This window comes from Tamandua tetradactyla, chromosome 6, assembly GCF_023851605.1.
Source record: "Tamandua tetradactyla isolate mTamTet1 chromosome 6, mTamTet1.pri, whole genome shotgun sequence".
Lineage (NCBI taxonomy): Eukaryota > Metazoa > Chordata > Mammalia > Pilosa > Myrmecophagidae > Tamandua > Tamandua tetradactyla.
The window spans coordinates 155,132,593-155,158,172 of record NC_135332.1 but is presented as its reverse complement, the minus strand read 5'-3'; the positions used below and the strand labels follow the sequence as shown (position 1 = coordinate 155,158,172).

The following is a 25,580-nucleotide window of genomic DNA, read 5'->3' as shown; positions in this document are numbered from 1 at the left end:
ACATAGTTTAAAACATGCAAAACCTGTTCTATAATATTATAAGGCAGGGACATGGTTATCTTCGGGGAAGTAACAATTAACTAGTTTTTATTCTGCAGAATGCAATGAGAAATATAGTTTAGAGATATTTTCTTTCTCTCAGGTATACCTAAAACAAAAGCTTATAACCATTTTGTATCTTGCTTCTACATGTATTATTATATAAACTATTTTTATGAACTATCTAATTCATCAGAAATAGTTGAAAACTTAAAAAATAGCTTCATTGCTAGTAAGAGTTCAGTAATGATGGTCTTACCCATTTTATATGTTAGTAAACTGTACATAAATAATTACACGGTATGGTTCTTTAAATTGATGACTATGACAACATTTGTGATTCAAAATTACATTAACATGTGTAAGCATGTTTTCTTTTAAAGCAAAGGTTTACAATGACTTGGAAAGGCTTCACAAAGAAACCAGATCATTTAATTTCCATGTTTTCTCCCTTGTGAATCCTCTGATTGACTATGAGGTTTCTCTTATAACTGAAGGATTTACCACATTCATTACAAATACAGGGTTTCTCCCCTTTATGAGTTCTTTGATGATGAATAGGCTATGACTTCCTGCTAAAGGCTTCACTACAACTGAGGGCATTCATAGAATTTCTGCCCTGTATGTATTTTTTTATGTACAGTGAGAGTTGCTTTCTGGCAAAAGGACTTCCCACATTCATTACAAATATAGGGCTTCTCCCCCGCATGAGTTCTCTGATCTGCAGTAAAGTTTGCCTTCTGGTGGAAGGATTTCCTACATTCTTTACAAATATGGGGGTTCTCCCCTGTATGAACCCTCTGGTGTAGACCGAGGGCTGTCTTTTGGTGAAAGGACTTCCCACATTCATTACATTTATACGGTTTCTCTCCTGTGTGAGTTCTCTGATGACAAAGGAGGTATGATTTAGATCTGAAGGCATTCCTACATTGTAGACATTCATAAGATTTCTCACCTGTATGTGTTCTCTGATGATCAATGAGAGCTGTCTTTAGGCGGAAGGACTTACCACATTCATTACAGTCAAAGGGCTTCACTCCTGTAATGGGTTCCCTGATGATTAATGAGATATGACTTCCTTCTAAAAGCATTTCCACACTGATGACACTGATAAGGTTTTTCCTCTGTGTGAATTTCCTGATAGAGAATCAACATTGACTTTCTGCAGAAAGATTTCCCACATTCAGTGCGTGTATGTTTTCTTTCAATATTGGTTGCTCTTCTCCTTTTATTATATTCAGATGGGTTTTCCCCTCTGTAAGTTCTATTATGTATAATTAAACCTTCCTTTTTAAGGAAGGATGCCTCACAGTTATTATATCCAAAGGACTTTGCTGCAGTATCCATCTTCTGTATTGAATAAGCACTTCATTATGAGTGAGAGCCCTCACATTATGATTATGGGGTTTGACTCCAGGATGAAGCTGTTTCTTGTTTAGTATTGAGAAGTGATTTCCCATATCTGTTAGGCTCAACAAGCTTCTTTCTTGTAAGGCTTAGATTATGGATGATTAATTCTGAAACATTTTTCAAAGCAGTCCATGAGTATGATATTCAGAAGGTACATTTTTTGAATTAACAGGGTTTTGCCTATAGTAAATGTCTTTTTGTATAATTACCTTTTATCCTTAATCAGATTTTTGTGGTTGAGGAATACAACTGATCTAGAATACTTATCTTGGTGGTCCTTGAATTTCACTAAGAAGTCTTCAGCTTTCCAGTTTTCTTCTAAATAGCCATGACCTGCAAATAATGTCCATGGCTCTTCACCTCATTCCAACTTGAGGATCACATCAGATTTAGTCATGTGACACCCTATAGCTAGACTCAAAATGGATCAAAGACCTAAATGTAAGAGTCAGAACTATAAAATTCTGATAAAGTGGCAATACTTTTCCAACATCTCATCCATGTATACAGTCTTCTGAGCAGGATTCAGATGCTGCCACTCCTCCTGGGTGAAGTCCGCAGTTACATCTTGGAATAACACTGATCCCTGAGCCATTTTGAGATCTTCAAGGGATATTCAGTCCTCCTTTGAGCTCCTCTTTAGAAAAGGGGTGGTTCCTAAGAAGGTAGGGCCAACTAGACAGTCAGGCACCAAGTTTCTCAAGCACTCTCAGGCATAGTGAGCTGCATTAACAGTCACAGTGGATTGTACAAAAAAGACTTTCTTCCTTTTCAGTCACCCAGCTGGTTGCAAGGTCACCGCCTCCTCGGCACCAGGAAGACCCACCAACTAATCTTCAGCTACTGGTCAACAGCCTCCCAAGTGATTTTTCTCAAAGGGGGAAAGACCACTCTTAAGAAAGAAGAGTGTCTTCAACATTTGATATTGAGAAACTGGATTTCCATTAGTAAAAGAATGAAGGTAAACCCATACCTTACTACACATAGAAACATCAACTCAAAGACTTAAATATTAAGAGTCAGAACTATCAAACTCCTAAACAAAATGTTAGGAAGTATCTTCAGGACCTTGGATTAGGCAAGTTTCTTAAACTTTACACCCAAACCACAAGCAACAAAAGAAAAAATAGATTAATGTTACCTAATAAAAGTAAACTTTTTTGCAGCAAAGGATTTTATCATGAAAGTAAAATGAAAACCTATACAATGGGATAAAATATTTGGAAACCATATATCCTAAAAGGAATTAATGTCCAGAATCTATAAAGAAATCATACAATTCAACAATCAAAGGACAAACAGCCCAATTAAAAATTGGCAGAAGATTTTTCTAGATACAATCTCCAAATGATCTATAAGTGGACAAAACAGTATGTAAAAAATGTTCTACATCACTAGAAATTAGGGAAATGTGAATAACCACAATGAGATACCATTTAATACCCACTACAATGGTTACTATTAAAAGAAGTCAGTAAATTGGAAGAATTGGAAAGGATATGGAGAAATAGGAATATATATTCATTGCTGATAGGAACATAAAATAATGCAGCCACTGCGAAGCATAGTTTGCTGGTTCCTCAGAAAGTTAAGCATAGTTACCATATGACCCAGCAATCATGCCTCTAGGTAATACCTATAAAAATTGGAAACATGGATACAGACAAGTTATTTGCACACTGATGTTCCTAGCAGGATTATTCACTGTTCTCAAAAAGATGGAAGCAACGCAAGTTTCCATCAACTGATAAATGGATAAACAAAATGTGGCATATATACACAACTATTATTCAGCAATAAAAAGGAATGAAGTTCTGATTTATGAAACAACACGGATAAACATTTAAGGCATCATATGGAGTAAAATAAGTCAGATTTAAAGGACTAATATTGAATATTCTAACTGATATGAAATAATTAGAATAAGCAAACTCATAGAGTAGGAATCTAGAATGCAGGTTACCAGGGGACAAGGTAGGGGTAGGGAATAGTGAATTAAGGCTTAAACTATCTAATTCCTACTTGTGATGATGGAAATGTTTGGGTAGTGGATTATGATGATGGTGGCACAATATTGTGAATGCATTTAACAGCACTGAATTTTATATTTGAGTGTGTTTAAAGGGGAAAATTTTAGGCTGCATTTATGATACTTGAATAAAAATTAAAAAGTAAAACTTCATGGAACTGAACAAAACTGTGAACCCTAAGTTAAACCATCGAGGTTAGTACAATCATAAAAATGTGCTTTTATCAATTATAGCAAATATTCTATAGAAATCAATTTTAATAATCAAGTAGATATGGGAATCCTGTATTTTATGTATAGTTGTTCTGTCACCCATAATTTCTCTAATTGAAAAAAGGAAAGTCATCAAGTTGAAATTTTCTGATTTTGGAGTTTTGTTCCTTTTAGCAAACAAATAGAAATGTCTTTGGAGTTATTCTGATAAAGTATATATTCAATTCTTCAGATAGTTCAAACAAAAGAAAAGAATTTATCAACTTCCTGATGATAGATTGCTATTTTGTGTATATTCAAGTCTAAAATATAAGGTAAAAGTGAATTTTAAAGACATTTAAATAAAATAGATATTATATTAAAAAATAAAGAATTTAAAAACCATTGTACATAAACACAATTTTAAAATCAGCTTGAACTCATTTCATGCACTTCAAATGTATGACACTGTAAATATTTGTGGAATTAAACTGCTCTCAATAAAATTGCACATATAAAAGAGATTCATTCATTAAGCCTTAGCTTTCAATGCAACATCTCAAATTTTCCTCAGTTAGATCTTGACCCCACCCATAACATTTCAGGGAAAATTGATAACATTTGTTTGGTTGTGCATTTTGTTATTTCTTGTGCTAACATTTAATCTTTACTACGGCTCTAGAAAATAATCAGGTAAAGGAGTTGAGAAAAATAATATAGCACTTGCCTATGGGTGAGGAACTGCCCCAAGTACCTCAGGTATATTTATATGTATTTTCCTCACTACAGTCAAATGAAGTATATTTTCTCCTTTTAGAAGTGCCACACCGAGGCTCGGGGACGTTCTGTCACAGACAGTTGCAGAGTGAAACAGTACGGATCAAGCATCTGTGCTCCATGGACCACTGTGTTGTACTACCGTTCGACAGAGAGACAATATTGCTGAATATTTCGTTTTTAGTCCTAGTTTTAATTAGTGTTACTAATGTGGCTATTAGTGATGTTATTATCACTCACATCAGTATCATTTTTATGTTTATATATTATATATACAATACTTAAGGCTTTACAAATATCACTTCAATTTTTTCAACAATCCTCTTATACCATCTTACTTGTGAATAAATCAAGGGGAAGAAAGGTTTACTAAACTCTTTGACATCATTTGAACAGCAGTTTGTTGAGACAGAATATGAATTAATGTCTAATAACAAAGAGTGTGCCCACTGATTTTCTGATTTTGTTGTTTCACTTAATTAGGCATCTGCTAAAATCATAAGTGGAATTCTTTCCATTTACCTGCAAGTGCTCATTTCCTCATGGAAGCTAAGTGATCACATCACATGGATACGTGTATGTGCTCTAGATAAGAAATTCACCAAAATGTGCTATGACTTTGGCTATAGGAGACTTTTGGTTCTACCTGTCTATTTATTTCTCTTCGAAGAGGTTAATTTCAGAAAGCCCCTCTTTGAGTAATGTAAATTAAACTGTTGTTTGTTTATATTTGCCTTAGCATACCTGCTCGTTGAAGGGCCCAATATATTTGATCCTATACCCCAGGACCTATACAAACTAGTGATTTTATTTTAGGAGACTCTGGCTATTCAGATAACCTCAGAAGACAACTTCAATGTATTAAAAATATCTAGTGTTATTGCATAATTGTGCATGCTTATACAGATGCATATATAATATAAACATGTAAAATGAAAAAAAACTATTAAAGATCTATTGCAAATCTTACACTGTCATATATGATCCATAATAATATATGCATACAGTAACCTCCTCCCCAATCTCAATCCACCCAATACCTACATTCCAATACTCTGTCCTAAGTTATAATATCTAATTCTTTTTTTTCTATTCTACATATATAATCAGTAATTCTTAATATCATCACATAGTTGCATATGGTATGTACAATTGTTTTTTTCTCTGTTATCATCTTATTTCTTTTTCTGTTGTCTTTTTATTTCTTTTTCTAAATTGATGCAAATGTTCTAAGAAATGATGAATATAATATCTAATTCTTAAAGCCCATTTTTCTCTTCCTAGACCATTCCTACATTCTTGGTTCATGTCTGTGAGTATTTTGGGATAGAAGCAAAATTCCAAATCTAATTGTTTTAAAAGTTAGCAATTACTGGTATTTTTCAATTCCAGTTTTAAATGCAAAAATACTTTCTCCCCTTGTTTCCACAAAAACACTATAAAAATAAACTATCTGTTGAAGCCATATTGAATAGAAATGCGTCTGCATAAATTCGTAAGAGCTGTACTTAGATAATCTTGTAAACTTTCCTTAGGAGGTTTATGGTTAAAATACAAAATTGCAGAGCTTGCTATTTTATTCTGAAATATTTCCAGAAGAAAATGTGGTGATGGAAAAATAGTAGTTGAATAGAGCAGAAATTCACAACATCATTGCATGGAAAACAAGAATCTTATTGCAGTAAAATACTGTTTGGTTATTTTTGCTAAGACCCACAAAACATTTCTTCTGCCTTCATAACTACATTGAATCTTTTGTCTATATAGCATGGTGTGAGTTTCCTATAAAACTCACAATAAAATTCAGATTGTAGCAAACTTCTTCCTTCTCATAAACAATCGATGAATGGTATGAAGAAATTTGACTATTTTATGTTTGTTGGGTTTTCTTATAGCCCTATTTGTAATTCTGCATAACACTGCAGTATTCCTACGGGCAAAATATTTTTGCAAACTTTGTTTAACCAAACTCACATGCTCCTTCTTAGATCCCCTTTTAACCCAAGAGGATTTTAATAATGAATAGGCAATAAAAATAAACATTCTAAAACTGGACCCCAAAAGCATATAGCCATAAAAAGAAAAACTAGTGGATTTCATTGCAGGTATTTTTTTTTCCTGTTTAACAAAGTACATAATAAACTAATTTAACAGATAGGTGACCAGCTAGGAGACGAAACATTTTACTGTTTATAGCAAAAAAATATTAATACAAATTTTCAAGTAAATTAAATGAACATTTATTGTGATATTACTCTGTATCAACACTGAGAAATGACTTAGGAAAGGGAGCTAAATAAGATACTTCTTAAGGTGAACTCATTTTTAATAAGAAAGATTAACTGTATATTTACAAAATGAGAATTATAGTAGAAGCACGGAAAAGGCAATGTTCTGCTTTCAGAATATGTCCATAAATTGTTTAACATGTTTTCAAATTTGGGTTCTTGTATGTAATGTATCCCTTTCCCTTGAGTGTGCACTAGATTTATTGATCACATCTAACAAATAAATATGGTAGAAGTAATGGCATCTCACTTCTGAGACTGGGTCATAAAAGATTTCATAGCTTCCGCCTTGCCCTCTGTCTTATATTCCCACTCTGGGGGATACTAGCTCCCATTTTGTGAGGACACTGAAGCATTCCTATGGGAAGGCCTACATGGAGAGGAGCTAAGGCCTCTTGCCAATGGCCAAGTGAGTGAACCATCTTAGAGGCAAATTCTGTAGTCCCAGTCGAGCCTTCAAGTGACTGTGACCCTGATTGACATCTTGACTGCAAGCTATGAGAGAATCTGAGATAGAAACCCCCAGCTAAGCCATTCCAAAATTCCTGACTCAGAAAAACTCTGAGATATAACATGTTTCTTATTTTTTCAAGGCTCTAAATTCTGGGTTATTTTTGACAAAGCAAAATATGAATATACCTTCACACAGATGCACATGTACATAATACCCCAAAAAATCAACATAAAACATTCTAGTGAGGACATGACTCATATTTTTGCATCTAACCATATCCATTTATATTGAGTTATTCCTTTACTATTTCTGGACGCCTATGAGTCTCTGTTTTGCATCCTAGTTGTATCTTGAAACAAAAAGCTGTATAAATTGACAGTTTTGGCTATCTTTTCTAAGCATAGCTATCTCTGACAATGCTTTTCTCTCACTGCTTAAAGATGGAAAAATTTTTAAAGATCCATTAGCAAATTGTCTTTCAAATGCCTTTCTAACTCACACTCCTAAGTCAATTGATTTCTATTGGTACCTTATAAAAGTGAAGGTGATAGAAATTTGAAAAAAAATCTGTGCATACATATCCATCTCCTATGACAAATACAGACAAAAATATGTCCATAATATGTCAGAATATGTCCATAAATTGTTTAACATGTTTTCAAATTTACTAAAAATAACTAAACCAGACAAAATAGCACAGAAAAGATATGGATTAAATCTGTGGCATGAAGGACAGGAAAAATGGTTTCCCAAGGGATTAGTATATGAGCTTGTTTTTGAAGGAAGGTGAAACCTTAACAGGTGAATGGGAAAGGGTATATTATTTACAATATATTCTTAAAATACATCATCTGTATTTGTCATAGGAGATGGATATGTATGCACAGATTTTTTTTCAAATTTCTATCACCTTCACTTTTATAAGGTACCAATAGAAATCAATTGACTTAGGAGTGTGAGTTAGAAAGGCATTTGAAAGACAATTTGCTAATGGATCTTTAAAAATTTTTCCATCTTTAAGCAGTGAGAGAAAAGCATTGTCAGAGATAGCTATGCTTAGAAAAGATAGCCAAAACTGTCAATTTATACAGCTTTTTGTTTCAAGATACAACTAGGATGCAAAACAGAGACTCATAGGCGTCCAGAAATAGTAAAGGAATAACTCAATATAAATGGATATGGTTAGATGCAAAAATATGAGTCATGTCCTCACTAGAATGTTTTATGTTGATTTTTTGGGGTATTATGTGCATGTGCATCTGTGTGAAGGTATATTCATATCTTACCCAGGGACCCTTGTCTACATTCCTCCTAATTCTAAACATTTTCTAAGTAGAGTCTTAATTATTTCTTTTAAATACTTGTTGAGCATCTATCATGTCACCACCCCAAAGACTAAAGCAGTAAATTAAAAATGACACAGTCACTGCTCTCATGGAACATGCAATCCACTGGGAGAGTCAGACAAAAATTAAGCCTAGAAAAAGATGCCTAAAATAATAAAAATTCAGTAACTGCCAAAAAGGACATATACGGTGTGCTAAATTGGTTCTGACTTGGATTACATTCTTCTGAAAAACATCTTTGAGGATGTGATAATTAAGTTGAGATCTGGAAGATGGGAAGCAGCTCACATCGAAAATGATAAGGGAGGGTAGAAGCTAAGAGTATTACAGCAGGAAAACTGCTTATAACAAAGGCCATTTAGGAGAGTGCGACATGTCGGAGAAAATAGGAGGCAACTAGCATGGGTTGATCAAGTGACTTGGGCACAATAACTTGAAATGAGGTCAGGGCCAAGAGAGGCTCACAGGTGAGATAGCAAGTAGTAAAGGTACTATTTTATGTATAGTGGAAAATTACTGGAATATTTATCATAGAAGTGATGGAAATTATGTAGTTTATGCTTTATGTTTCAAGTTCACTGGTTGAAGAAGTGATAGAGAACGCATGAAGGGTGGAATAGAGAATCAGATTTTCAATAAAGGCATAAAGGTGATTTGGATTATGGAATTCATAGTGATGAAAGAAAAAAAAGCAAATAATTTGAGAGACATTTTAGTCAAAGCATTGGCATGTGATAATGGTTTAATAGTCTGAAAGAGAGAAAGAATTAGGGATGACTCTCATAGGTTTCTGCTAGAGCTCAGGGATGAAGGATTGTCCATGTTTAATTAAATTGGGAAAATATATTAACTATTGATTAGTAAATGTAGGTGGATTGGTAGAAAACAAAAATGGCTCTTGAAATGTAAAATATTGTATTGGCTTCAATCTCTAGGTGTTTGCATACAGTTGTGCTGTCACTCTCCATACTAAAATAACTTTTGTCAATTTTAACAAAACTCTGTCTTTTGATCAATTTATCTAAAGTAACACATTAATTTTGAATCCATATCTTCTCTTCCTTAGTTGAGAATCTTAAGATAATTTCTGCATCAGTATAAGTCAAGCACCATTATTATAAAATTTTCTGCATACTTTTAACCCAAAATTGAAATTACATTAACTGTCACATCTCAGCATCCCAGATTTTTTTAATTAAAAAAATGAGAGAAGAAAGAAAGATGGAAGGAAGGAAGGAAGGAAGGAAGGCAGGAAGGAAGGAAGGAAGGAAAAGAAAAAAGTTAAAATCAGGGTTTTTGTGTTTTGTTGCTGTTCTTGCAATTTAAATACAATACTCTATGCATAGTCAACTACATTATTATAACAAACTTACCCTTGACCTTCCACTATGTGAGACTCTACTTCTAGAACCTCCATCTGGCAAGAGAGCTATCACTTGACAGAGCACTTTGTAATAGCTGATATATTACAGGGTGATAAGAAGCCACTTTATTTCTTAATGACCACTCTAATTCCAGACAGTTTTTTTTATTAATGTGCTTTCTTGGTACCCAGTGAGTCCCAGATGTTACTAATGAATCTATACTAAGTTCTCACCTTTCTGAATACTTGAATATGACTGTGAACATAGCATAAGTCATCAAATGCCCAATATGTTCAATGAGATGCAAAACAGGTAGAGAAACAGCTGGCAATATCTATGTTCCTAATGAAACTTGGCTAACCTGTGCTTAGTCATTATGCAATGTATTTTAATTGTCTACTCTTATAAATATTCTGGATCACTGTAATTCCTATTAGAAATTGTCCATATTGGTTATATTCTTTATTAGTAACATTATTTATAGATGTAACTCATGAATTGATTGGTAAGATTCTATAACATAAATGAACCTTTAAAACAAAACCAGCACAAAAGGGCAAATATTGTGTGATTCCACTCATATGAAATATCTGGAATAGGCAAATTCACAAAGACAGATAGTAAATTAGAGATTAAAGGGGCTAGAGAGAGGAAAAATGGGGAATTATTGTCTATAGGTACAGAGTTTCTGTTTGGGGTCATGAAAAGCCTTTGTAATGGATGATGGTGATGGTAGCACAATATTTTAATTGTGATTAACGTCATAGAATTGTACACTTAAAAATGATAAAAATGGAAAACTTTGTTACATATGTTCCATTAAAAATTAAATGAAAAATAAAAGATAAGTAAGCCACAGTCTTAAGAAATAGTTTCCATGGTCAGCTTTACTCCAAAAACATTGAGCATTTGATCTCTATTTGTCTGACATTTGCATCTATCACTGTGCTGGTTTAAATTTACGGTGGACCCCAGAAAAGCCATGTTCTTTTATCCTCCATCAGTATTGAATGCCAGGAGTTTTTTGTTTGTTTCCATGGAGCCGTGACCCTCCAATTATGGGTGGTAATTTTTTATTAGATGGCTTCCATGGAGTTATGACTCCCCCCATTCCAGGAGGGTCTTGATTAGTTTACTGGAATCCTTTAAAATAGGAAACATTTTGGAGAGAGTCCCTTTTTTGAGCCATGAGAGAGCCTGTACAGCCAGAGGCCTTTGGAGATGAGGGAAAATGCCCCCAGGGAAGCCTCATGAAACAAGAAGCCTGGAGAGAAAGCTAGCAGACATTGCCATGCTCACCATATGCCTTTCTAGTTGAGAGAGAAACACTGAACTTCATCGGCCTTTCTCGAGTGAAGGTAGCCTCTTCTTGGTGCCTTAATTTGGACATTTATATAGACTTGCTTTAATGGGGACATTTTCATGGCCTTAGAACTATAAACTAGCAACTTAATAAATTGACTTTTTAAAAAGCCATTCCATTTCTGCTATATCGCATTCTGGCAGCTAGCAAACTAGAACAAACTTTCTGTTGGTTTTGAACTCAAAAGAAAAAGAGAGTTTATGCTTATTATCCTGATAAACCCCAATTTCCTTGTTTTCATACTTAGCTCCTACCCAGCTATTTAATATATGAAAGATGGAATGAAGACAATGTGTACTCAAAATCAAATAAGTAATGTACTAATATAATATTAAAAACTGATTCATTTAAAATGCCAAATATGAATCCAGTCTAAATAGGGTCATCATTATTTAAACACAGATTTCCTTTTGATTATAAGATAAACTAACATGAAGGTATTTTATAAACCATGAAATATCATAGCTGGTAAAGTTGCTACTGATGTTTTTAGAAATTATATTTTTTATTATTAAAAATATGGGGTAGACTTAATCTTTCTGGTTGGGATTTGTACCTTGCCAAAAATGACAAACTTATATACAACAATTCTTTTCCTAAGTACCATATGATAAGATAGAGAAAGACTACATTAAATAGAAATTATAGGTCAACTTTCAAAGGAAGATTTTCAGTGTCTCAAACAAATAATCAATTCAACATTGATGAAACCCTACCTCCTAAACACAAGACAAAGGATCTTTTTCTTCTACTGAATTCATTGTTTTTGTCCAGCCTGTCAATGGGCATACCCTTCCCAATTCCGTAATAGTAGGAAGGGTCAAGGTACAAATTCACTTTTTATAATGTTGGGATTACTCTTCCTAGAGGAAAAATGTTGGCAGCTCCTATTGGGGATTTTGTTGGTTAATTTGATTCGGCGGTGTATTAGTTTGTTAAAGCTGCCAGAATGTAATATACCAGAAACGGAAAGGCTTTAAAATGGAATCTAGTAATTGCAAGTTTACAGTTTTAAGGTTGTGAAAATATCCAAATTAAGGCACTAATAAGAGGTGACCTTCACTCAAAAAGGCTGATGCCACCTGGAACACTTTCTAGCTGAGAAGGCATGTGGTTGTCATCTACTGGGGTCTTTGGCTTCCGGACACTTCTGTCAGCTGGAAAGGCACATGGCAATGTCTACTAGCTTTCCCACCTGGCTTCTTATTTCAAAAGGCTTCCCCAGGATGTCTTCCTTTTGCATCTCCAAAGGTCTCTGGCTGTGTGGCTATGAGCTTTCTCCAAAATGTTTCCTCTTTCAAAAGTCTCCAGTAAACTAATAAAGACAACCCTGAATTGGCATGTCACATCTCCATCTAACCAAAAGGCCACATCCACAATTGGGTGTGCCACTTCTTTTAGGAGATAATCTCAGTGGGTCACAAACACAATGGGAATGCCACAACTCTGTGGAGATAATCTAATTAAAAAGGTTTCTTCCCTACAATATTGAATCAGGATTAAAGGACATGGCTTTACTGGAGTACACAACACTTTCAAACCAGCACATTTCACCCTCTCACCCCCAAAATCATGTCCTTTCCATATACAAAATGCAGACATTCCATCACAATATCACAGAGCCTTAAACCATTTCAATAACAACACAAAGTCAGAAACAGTACAAAATCTTATTGAAGTCAACTACAGGTGTGGTTTATCCTAAGGCAAATATTCTCCTCTGGCTCTTTATCTGTTAAAATCAGAACAAGTTACCTGCAGCCAATATACAAATGAGGGACAGTGATAGGATGCATATTTCCATTGTCATAGGGATAAATTGAAAGGTAGACAGACAAGAATATTTGTTTCTAATTGACCAAGTAGGAAAGGGCATTTTTAAGTAGTAGTACATCTTAATTGTTTAATCTGTCAACCATTTGAAAAATATACAAATGATCCCATTAATAATAATAACTCATTATCCTATAGAGTAGGTAGAAGTTGTGGACTATAAACTTAGAGGGTTATGACTTATAAAGGTCAGGATCTTTTTATTTCCTTTATCCCCTTTGTTCCTTCCCACCTTATCCTGGAAGGATGGGTCACTCACTCAATACTGAAATCAAGTTTTGCTAACAGGAGATTTGTTTGTAGATGCACTAATCAAACATATCAGCATCCTTTCTTCCACATTCTGGTCAGACTAGTATTTGGTTCCCACTAGCCTCAACCAAATGGGACAGTGAAAAGATGAACTTCAACCCCAGTATAAAGGGGGAAGGGCAAAGAAAGGAGATAATGGAGAAGAAAAGAAGGAACAGTGAAAGGAGGAGAAGTAAAAAAAAGGAGGACAGCAGGCAGGGCAAGGACTAAATGACCTTTGTTTCCCCTTTCTGAGGCTTTTATATAGAATGAAATGGGATTATGTGAGAATGGTTTTGCAGAGCGCAGTATTTATTACTATTTCTAAATAAGAATGTACTCACTCAATAATAGAGTATGCCTACAGGCATTTTCAGATATTCCTCTTCATGATACAGTGTTGTATGTAAAAGAGGACCCAACTTGAGTCAATCATGCCCTTATAACTATCATTACTTTCAAATAATTTTAGGTATACAAAATGTCAAAATAGGGCAATGAATTCCAAAGAAGTTTTGAAGCTGTAAAAATATTGATTCATTTTTTATAGGTAGGTTAGGTAATAAACTCTTCAATTTTCATGAATTTTAGTTCCAAACCAGATCAAGATATTGGGAGGAATATCACAGCTTAAGTAAAATGCAAAGGTAGACTAGCAAATGATTGATTTGTATTAAAATAAAGAAATCTCTCTCAAAACCTGACAGCCTGTCCTTAACTAGCAGTATGCTAACAGAGTTAATGTAATGAACCAGTTACATAAAGTATTTTCCCTTTTGGTGAATAATAATTCTTAAATACTTAGGCTAATTTGTAAAACATATGAGACTCCAATTTCCACTGTAAGAATGGATAGTTTTATACTTTGTGCCAGATGCCAGTGTTGTCAGAGAAAAGTCTGGATAATGAGAGGAAAGTAGAGCCTTACTTGGCTACCCTGTTGCTTAGCAAAGAAACAAACATGTTATGCTACATCATCCCACCTTGATACTATGGAGAAGCAACTACCAAAAACTGAAGTCTTTTAATAAAGCTAAAACTACATTTCCTACTATTGATTAGGGGGAAACATGAGGAGAACTTCGGGCTGAAAATTTCAGGCTTTGCTTCTTGTATTACCTGTTTTGCTTTTTTTGTGCTGTTTTTGTTTTGTTTTGTTTTTATCCTGGGGTAATATAATGGTGCACACAGTGAGTATGGAAATTTCCACTGTCTGGTACCAATGCCACTGACTGGAGGTCATAGTCTTTCTTCTCCAAGCCTAGGAGATACATTTCTGGAGTCCTCACTCAACTCGCAATTTTAAAAAACTTTTTTGCATGGGCAATGTATTTATTCCACATCTTTGGAGGTAGAAAGACCACATTATTTAGAATCAGAAATTTTGGGCTCAAATGGCTATTTTCTGGTTATAAACTTTGTTAAAATATAGATATTAATTCTGGGAGTTATTTGAACAGCTAAGGATTCATGAATCAGGCAGCATCTAAACTGCACATGAAAAGGATCACCCCTCATAGAAGAAAGAAAGAAAATGTTCTGATCATTTGATTTAAGTGTCTCTTTTACATAGAGTGTATTGGTTTGAAAGGATGTATGTCCCCTAGAAAAGCCATGTTTTAATCTAAATCCCATTTCATAAAGGTAGAATAATCCCTATCCAATACTGTATGTTTGAAACTGTAATCAGATCATCTCCCTGGAGATGTGATTTAATCAAGAGTGGTTGTTAAACTGGATTAGGTGACATGTCTCCACCCATTTGGGTAGGTCTTGATAAGTTTCTGGAGTCCTATAAAAGAGGAAACATTTTCAGGAATGAAGGAGATCCAGAGAGAGCAGAGAATGCTGCAGCACCACAAAGCAGAGAGTCTGTCAGCCAGTGCTTTGGAGATGAAGAAGGAAAACGCCTCTGGGCAAGCTTCATGAAACAGGAAGCTAGGAGAAGCAGCTAGCAGATGATGCCGTATTCACCATGTGCCTTTTCAGATGAGAGAGAAACTCTGCCTGTGTTCCCCATGTGCCCTTCCACTTGAGAGAGAAACTCTGAACTTTATCAGCCTTCTTGTACTGAGATATCTTTTCCTGGATGCCTTAAATTAGACATTTCTATAGACTTGTTTTAATTGGGACATTTTCTCGGCCTTAAAACCGTAAACTAGCAGCTTATTAAATTCCACCTTTGAAAAGCCATTCTGTTTGTCGCATACTGCATTCCGGCAGCTAGCAAACTACAACATAGAGGGATCTTACCAAGTAGGGAGCATTAAGAAATTTCTCAATATGGCATGCTTGGCCATTCTGATAAATTATTTCTATTGGATTGAAACTGAAACTGGTTTATTAGGAAGTGTTGTTTATGTGAAGTTCTTTAAGGTGCATTTCATTGTTCATTTTCTTAGAAAGCTCTTAACTGGCATTTTTCTTCTGGAATTTTTTTTTCTTAGAAACAGGTCCCTACCAGCAATGCCAGATGAAGGCAGCCATTTAATTTTACTTAACACCTTAAAAATAGCACTAATCTCCCCCCATTGTCCCATCTTTGAAATGGGAAAAAATATTTGTCAAAACTCAAAACAGGAAATGAAAGTAATGGAAAAATAGGAGACAGTACTGTTTTCCTAGCACCTACACCTGTACCTTCTCATGTCATTCATAATTATTTCCTTTAGATGGACGACTTGTAAACTCAGAAAAACTGGCTGGATTTTAAGCAGAACAAATCAGTCTAACATGAACTGGACATGATTCAAAATATTTCTTGAGTTTGAGTGTTGACTTTTGTGTGAAATGAATTTAATGGCAATTAGAAGGAAACAAAGGAAAACGTTTCAGGCACAATGATCACGCTGTTAGCACCCTCACTGAAGCACAGCACGGTTCCATTCTGTTGACTTGTTCTATTCCATTCAACTGGAATCTCAATTTATCCATTCCTATATATATATATGGCTGAAATTGTGAAATTCTCATGCTTCCAGATGCATTTTTCCCTCACTTTCTTGTCTAATATGATACCTGCTTTCTTAATGCTTTCCTTTTCATATGTCCAGAGTGTGAAAAGTAAAACACAAAGACCCTCTTCTATTCTTATCCTTAGAGATCTTTGTCCTTATTTTTCTCAACTTTCAAATTTGTTCCCTCTTAATTTTACACTTACATATCCTTTGGTTTCCTTGTATGCAATTCTACTAGTGCATAAATTTTTTTTAAAAAGATTTTGTCTTAGCTCTACACAAACATAACTGAATTAGCCTTAGAAACAACTGGCTAACTATACTGCAGAGTTACAGCTACTAAAAGAAAAAGATACACAGAATTTTGCCCTTCAAACTTTTCTGCCTTCTCTTTTCTCTTCTTATTCTCTCTCCTGTCATTCCACTGGGGAAGCGACTTCTGCAGACTTAATAGATTGGGAATTAAGCTATTAACTAAGAATAGAACTAAGGTGAGTCTTCTCATATCATTTGTAGGAGAGGAAAGGGAGAAGACAATTAAGAAGAAACAACCAAATTCTGGTTAAAACAGTTTTTCATTCTTTTCAATTTATTTGATAATTTAAAAATATTATTTGTGGTTCTCATAGAAACTATGAGATTTATTAAATACAGCCAAATCTATCATTGGTTTCAGAAATTTTCAGCCTAAATATGAAAATATAATGATAACTGAAAAATGAAGCATGGTAAACCTTCAAAAATGATGATGTGAAAACAAGTGATGGAAAAGTGGCAAGATGTTTTTTAATCCCCCCCCCCTGCATGTGTGTATGCATATGTATTTGCATATGTCTATGTCTATAAAAGTAAGGAGATTGGGCTCCAACAGCATAGAGAAAGCTACAACAGCATAAAAGAAAGGGAAAAAAAGTGAAAAACTTGGAAATAAGATGCAAAGATGAAATACTGAAAACTTTCCCCCTAAGATCAAGAACAAGGCAAATATGTCCACTACTAATCCATATTCTACAAGAAGTTCTAGCCAGAGCAATTGAATATGAAAAATATATAAAAGGTATCCAAATTGGAAAGAAAACTAAAACTATCTCCATTTGATCTGCATGATCCTATATATAGAAAATGCAAAGGAATCTACCAGAAAGCTAATAGAGCTAATAAACAAATTCAGCAATGATGTAGGGTATAAGGTCAACACAAAAAATAAATTCTGTTTCTATATACCAGCAATGAGCAATTTGAAGAAGAAATTAAGAAAACTATTTCATTTACATTAGCATCTTAAAGAATAAAATAATAGGAATAAGTTTAACATAGGATTAAATTCTACACTGAAAACTTCAAAATGCAGCTGAAAGAGATTAAAGACTTAAATAAATGGCAAGATATCCTATGTTCACGGATTGGAATACAATACAGTTAAGACGGTAATATTCCCCAAAGTAATACACAGATTCAAAGCAATTCTATCAAAATTCCAGCAGGCATTTTGCAGAAATGTAAAAACTGAGCCCTAATTCATATGGAATTCAACAGGCCTTGAAAAGCCAAAACAGTCTTGATAAAGAAGAACAAATTTGGAGGACTCATATGCTCTTATTTCAAAACTTACTACAAATCTACAGTAATTAAAAGAATATTATATTGGCATAAGGATGGACATAGTGATCAATGGAGTAGAATTGAAAGCCAAGAACTAGACCCTCACATCTATGGCTAACTGATTTTAGGTAAGGGTGCCAAGAACATTCAATGGGAAGATTTGATGGTTAGGTTCATGTATCAACTAAGCCAGGTGATGGTACCTATTGTCTGGCCAAGCAAGCACTGGCCTAACCATTACAGTGAGGACATTTCATAGACATAAATCATCAATCAGTTGACTGCATCTGTGGCTGATTACATCTGCAATCAACTAAGGGGAATGTCTTCCACAATGAGAGAATCCAATAAGCTGAATTTAATCCACTCAGTTGAAGATTTTTGTGGGGGAGGTGACAACTTTAGCAGTCAGAAGAGAGAACTTTCATCTTTACTTCCGCCAGCTAGCCTCTACTGGGAATTCATTAGAACAGCTTCATTGTTGTTGCCAGCTTCACCTGTCCTACAGAATTTGGACTCATGCATCTCCATAGCCACATGAGACTCTTGTATAAAAATCTCATATTTACAGATATCTCCTGTTAGTTCTGTTTCCATAGAGAACCCTGACAAATACAAAAGAGAATAGCCTATTGGGCAAATTGTGTTCGGGAAACATGATATCCACATTGAAAAGAATGAAGTTGGACCCCAACCTCCTGCCAAATACAAAAAACTACCTCAAAAATAAATCAAGGACCTAAATAAAAGAGGTAAAACCATAAATCTCTTAGAATATAACGGAGGGACAAATCTTCATGACTTTGTATTCAGCAATGGCTTCACAGACATGACACCCAAAATCATGAGCTCCAAAAGAAATAAATTTGACTTCATCAAAATTAAAAAAAATTAAAAAGGACATGATGAACAAAGTGAAAAGACAACCTACATATCTGGAGAAGATAGTTGCAAATCACATATCTGATAATATATCCAGAATATATATAGAATTTTAACAGCTCAATAATAGCAAGACTAACAATAGAATTAAAAAGTAGGGAAGACATTTATCCAAAGAGGATATACAAATGGTCAATAAGCATATGAAGTGATGCTCAACATCATTAGACATTGGGGAACTGTAAAACGATACCACAATGAGATATCACTTCATATCCAGTAGGATGGCTATGCATTACAAAACAGAAAATAAGTGTTGGAGGGGAGGTTGAGAAACTGAAGCTCTTGTGTATTGTTATGTAATGAGAACACTTGTGTACTGTTGCACAATCCCACTGTTTCATATTGGTAGAAGGGAAAACTGGTGCAATCACTGTGTAAAGCATATGATGGGTCTTCAAAATGTTAAATATAGAATTATCATATGACTTGGCAATTCCACTCCTAGGTATAGAGACAAAGAAATTATAAACAGAGATTCAAACATAACCTTACATACCAATGTTCATAGCAGCTTTATTCACAATAGTTAAAAGGTGGAAACAACTCAAGTATCCATCAACAAAAGAATGGATAAATAAAAGGACATACACACAATGGAATATTATTCTGTCAGCATGAGACATACTGCAACATGAACAACCCTTTAAAACATTATGCTGAGGTGAAATAAGCAAGGCATACAGGATAAATATTGTATGGCTTCACTTATTTGAAATATTCAGATACGGCAGTATTATAGAGACAGATTAGAGATAGATTAGGTGGATTAGGGGAAGGAGGAGGATGGGAGGGATGTTGGTGCTTGATAAATTTTGAAAATTTTTTAAATAAAATTAAATAAAAATTTAAAAATAACAAAAGGCAGTAAGAATTGGCACAGTGGCCATAAAAGCTGAAGTTAAGTGTTAAATTTATTGTGTGTTTGTAAGTAATGGTTATAAGTAAAATGTTAAAAATGGGGAAAAAGATTAGTGAATAAGGAATAAAAGTGGGTTTTAAGATGTTAGCTCTATAACACTGAACTGAGTTACCCCCTAGATAAAATAAAAATTAGATAAATAAATTGTAAAAGCAGGCAAGGCAAGGCATCTTGCTAAGATCTCTGCCAAGAATGTGAGTGGGTGAGTGCTAGGTAGAAGTTGAGCCTTGAAGAGGCAGTTTAAGCAGTGAATTCTTCCCTGAGTCCTTGGCTGTATTGATCCACTTGGCTCAGAGAATGGAAACCCCTCTTCTTCCTTGCTCCCTTCTGCAATCCTCCTTACCTCATCCCTTCCCCCAAAGACATACTAAAAGATCTGACAGCTTTGGGCACTAATCTAGTCAGACACAACCCTGGGAGCAGGTTACCTGGGGCCAATCTTAGCTACCCTCCAGTGAAGATGAGGGGGGCTGGGAATACAGAGTCAGGACAGTTGGGAGGGTGGTCCCCCTTCTTTCTGGCTTACTCAAAGGATCAAGAAAACCAATGTGATGAGGTACGTTGTAGGGAGATGGGCAAGAGGATTGAATCACATGGAAGCGGTGACTCAGGTGGGTTTTATTATTAAACAGTCCCACTATTTCATCTGCCATGCTCGTTATACTTTCATTTAAAGAAGGCTCCCTTCCCAGCACCTTCACCTCACCCCACTGGATCACTTTCACCATCATCTGAGCTGAAGTTGAATTCCTGATCCTTCTCAGCCTGGTTGGAGATCTGCCAATACCACAGGCTAGAGTGTGTTCCCCACCAGTCCCCAGCCTCTCTGTATGTGTCTCAGCTCCTCTCTCTGTTTCTCTCTGTCTCTCTTTTACACACACACACACACACACACACTTCCTTTAGATGGTGCCACCACTGTTCCCCTGAATGAGGCAGAGAGAGAGAAGAAATTGAAGGAGGTGAAGGAACAGACCAGATAACCAGGAGGAAAATGAAAAAAGGAAGAAATAGTGAAGAGGGAAGAGGAAGAGGGGGAGGGGAGAAAGAAAAGGGAGAGGGGGAGAAAAGGGGAGGGGAGAGGGGAAGGAGGTAGAGGAAGAAGAAGAAGATGAGAAGGTCCAGAGATGCAAGCAGTGAAAGACAAAAAGGGAGGGAAAGGAGATAAGGACCAAATGGGGTGAGAGGGAGAGATCAAGAAACAAGAAGGTGGAAAAGTAGAGGATAAATGTAGCAATGAAAGAAGAAGGGAGGGATGGCAGAGGCCAGACGTTGGTGAGAAACTTCTAGGTAGCTGGTCATCCTTAATGGCTGAAGATGCTGGTGTGGGGGAGGGGAAGACAGATGGGGGTGGGAGGGATTGGGAAGAGCAGGGAGCTATCCTACAGGAAGAGAAGCTTACAGGTGTAAAAGATGAGGCTTAACAAAGCCTCACCCTCCCTGTTTCCACCTCTGGAAAGGCGACCCTCCCACTAGGTGAAAAAAAAAAAATGACTCCATATTTAATTGTCTTGAAATAGTTTTCTAGAATTTTAATGCAAAAGATACATGCAGTATTTTTAAGCCCAATACACTAAATAGATAGATTGATAGAGAGACTATGTGCCTCCACCTCCACATTGACATGGGACTGGAATAGGGAAGTACATAAAATTAGATTCAATTCTTGCCCCAATGGCACATAATTCAGATTTGCACACAAAGAGTCTAGGTGAATAGTGTTCTTGTTTAGCTGTTGGCAGATTCCTCAGTTGAAAGAACAGACATTTAAATGGCCACATAAATAAAAAAGACAAGAAGAAATCTAAATGAGTTGCTACAACATTAAATTTCTAAACATAACCTCAGTATTTTAGCCATCAGTCATTCAAACAGGGATCATACAAACTCAAGTCAAAATCACCTAAGGTTTTAAAAAGAAGTCTTTTTAGAGAGAAAATATTCTCATTTATGGACCTTCAGTAAGCATTGCAGATGAAAATGGAAGCCAGTAGGTTTTCCAACAGTGAGCAGAAGAGAAGAGAAACACTTAAAAATAGACACCCAGATTTAATTGTCCTGAAGCATACTATTTGTTACATCTCTTACAATGTAAAGGATACATGTCAGTATTTTGTTTAAAGCTAGACAAACATAGACTAATATAAGACACCTGTCTCTGCTGCTATTTAACATACAACACATATCTTGGTATGTACAGAAATCTGAAAAGCTTAAGCATATTTGGCTTAACAAGCATAATGTAAGATTCCAGATGCAGGTTTTACAGTTTAAAGAAAAGGTACCTGTAAAACCTTGACAGATGAGTAAATAGAAACTGAAATGATCTTGTGCACTTGGATTATAAAATAATACTAGTTACAATGTCTAGCATTTTCTCTCCAGCTATAGATTTCCATTAATGACAACACAAAATTGGCTTTGTAAATGAGTAGGCACATGAAGCTGTTACTTCTGAATACGGGGTGGAAGTCACTGCTGTTATATTGTTTTCATAACCATTTTGTCTGTAACTCTTCCCTATATTATCCTTCATAGAAAATTGAATCATAACAGTACAATATGTACCTGTTTTATCAGCATTACTTGCATTTCAAGGCATTATCCTAGCCTAATCATCCAACCACAGTCAAATCTCTGAATCTAGCCAAAGGCTATATTGCAAAAGAAACACCTGGATTCCAGCATGCTTTCTTCTTTTGTTTGTTATTTTTTTAAATATAAATTATCCAGGGCATTATATTCGCCTCCATTATATCCAAGTGTCTAAACCATTTATGCTGTGCTCTGTCAATGACATGATACCTATGCCCTTGATACTCTTTTCTCATTGCTTATTTTCAAGTTGTCAAGGATTCTCAGGCTCTCCTCTGCTTACAGATACTTTTTCAATTTTATTGCTTGATTTTAAAAAACACATACTAAAATGCGCAAGAAAAAACTCCCCCCAAGGAATTTTTCATTGTTCATTAATATAAACCATAATACACACACATACATATCTGTAAATGGTCTAGCAACCTGTCATAATTCAACTGAAGGGGTCTTCAGGTGTTTTTAGAGTTAATTTGCCTAGTAGACCTCAGGGAATAAAGAGGTGTATTTATATCTTTCCTGTGTGGTTCCTTGTAACTATTAAGAATCATTTAAATAAAAACTGTGGGAGTTGGCATTGTAAGATTCATTCTACCTTTCAGGTGATTTCCTTTTCACACAATCTTTGGAAAACATATTATTATTTAAATAATAGTAATCCCATGTCAACTGAGGTTAGCAAAACAATTAAATTTCATTTAAAAAGTATTTACAGTGGGCCTAATTAGAGTAAAACACCAAGCTAAATTGGTGTGATTTGTGAAACTTCATCAGATGATAAATCCCACAGATAAATATTACATTGTCATAGTTAGGTTCAGGTGTCAACTTAGCCAGGTGATGATGCCCTGTTGTTCGGTTGCTATGGGCTTAAATCATCAGTGTGTGAAATTCATCTATGGCTAATATTTTATATCTGCAGCTGGCTAAGGGGTTTGCCTTCACACTGAGTAATGTTTAATTTAATTAGCTGGAGGCTTAAAAGAAAGATGACAGAAGAGACTTAGTAGCTCAGCATACCTATCTCAGCACTTGGAACTCAGACCCAGACGTTTGGAGATGCAGAAAGGAATCACCATGAGGAGAGACATTTGAACCCAGAAGATAGGAGGGAAGCCCAGTAGATATCCACCTATGGTTTCCCATGTGACAGAGAAAACTTGAAAAGGCCAGCTGCCTTTTCCTCTGAAGAACTATACATTTGTAACTAAATAAATCCCTTTATTAAAAGCCAATCCATCTCTGGTATTGCATTCAGACAGCTTTAGCTAACTAAAACACCTATTTTGAAGAAGCTTGTGTATCAAAAAGGTAATCATTTGTCTGCTCATTATGGAAAGGCAAAAATAAATCATAGAAAGTAATGCTAGCAAATGTTAAAGTTCACTTTGAAAGAATATGCAAATCACAGGCAAATTAAGTAATCCATGGGTTAAACCATCATCTTGAGTATAATTCATTGTTTAGGTAGAGGCATGGAGGACTTAGTTAATACCTAAGCTGATCATGCGGAGAACCAGCTTACTTAAAGCTCAAATTTTAATCAATTATCTCTATTTCAAACAATTAATTTCACTGTGTGTTTTCTAAAATCTCTATTTACATCTAACAGAAATTAATTATGTTTTTCTTGCTGTGATATACTGAAACTTCTGTCGAAAGATTTATCCCACTTCCTCTGGTTAGTGCCCTAATCAAATACTTACCTTCAGTAAGTGATAGTATAATGAAGATAGTTATCTTCAGTAAGTGATATTGTAAAGATGTCTTTATGCTAAGCCTGACATTTCAGTGACTCTAAGGCAATGTCAAAAAAATAGCAGGAGTATGTGTCCCTAGTAATGGTTAGATATAGCTCTAGTAAATATTCAAAACAACCTATCAGACAGATATAATTAATTTTCTATTACTACATATAATTGCCTCCAAATTAGGCAGCTTAAAACAATGACCATTTATTGCCTCACAGTTTTTTAACATGATTTTATTGAGATATATTCACATACCATATAATCATCCAATGTATAAAACTAGCGGTCTCAGTATCATCAAATAGTTGTGGATTCATCAATGCAATTTTTAAAATGTTTTCATTACTCAAAAAAATAAAAATTAAAAAGAATACCCAAAACATCCCATACCCCTTATCCCCTCCAATTATTTAGTTTTTGCCGTTATTATCTTACTTTATTTACCTACAGAATTGTTAAAGGGAATGTCAGACACAAGGCTTTCACGATCACAGTCACATCATAAAAGCTATATAGTTATACAATCATCATCAAGAATCTAGGCCACCGGATCACAGTTCAACAGTTTTAGGTATTTCCTTCTAACTAGTCTCATACACTAGAAAACTAAAAAGGAATATCTATGTAATGCATAAGAATAATCTCCAATATGACCTCTCAAGTCTATTTGAAATCTTATAGCCACTGAAACTCTCTTTTGTTTCATTTCTTTACCCCATTTTGGTCAAGAAGGCTTTCTCAATCCCACAATACTAGGTCCAGGTATATCCCTGGGAGCCATGTCCCACATTGCCAGGAAGATTTACATCCTGGTAGTCATGCCCAATGTAGGGAATAGGGTAGTGAGTTTATTTGAAGAATTGGCTTAGAAAGAGAGTCCACATCTGAGCAACAAAAAGAGGTTCTCTGAGGGTGACTCTTAGACATAATTATAAGTGGGCTTAGCTTCTCCTTTGCAGGAATAAGTTTCATAAGGGCAAGCCCTAAGATTAAGGACTTGACTTATTAAAATAATAGTCCCCAAAGTTTGCAAGAATATCAGGAATTCCCCAGGTGGGGAAATTCAAAATTTCCACATCTATTCATAGTCCTTCAGAGGGACTTTGCAAACACTTTTTTTATTTTCTTCCCAGATTACTCTGGGATCTATCAGGGTTTACATTAACCTTGTACAAAATAACAAGATCTTACTCCCTATTCAAGGTTCCATGTAATTATATTGTTTGAATACACTAACTGCGCAGGTTAAGCTAGTGTGCTGCAGAAAATATAAAATACCAAATAAACATCTCTTCCTTTGGTCTCACACAAAAATTGAAGTTTTGAAATATAGTCAATATCATCTTCTATTCTGTTTTCTGATTTACCTTAGTCCTAACCAAGGCAGCTTCATTTACCTCTAACTGAAGTATGATCTCTTTTTCA

General features: G+C 35.1%; 1 pseudogene; it reads right to left on the bottom strand.

Annotated features, from left to right (window-relative positions):
• Positions 1-466: 466 nt before the first annotated feature.
• Positions 467-2,044, bottom strand: LOC143686866 (zinc finger protein 567-like; annotated as a pseudogene).
• Between the last annotated feature and the right edge of the window lie 23,536 nt (positions 2,045-25,580).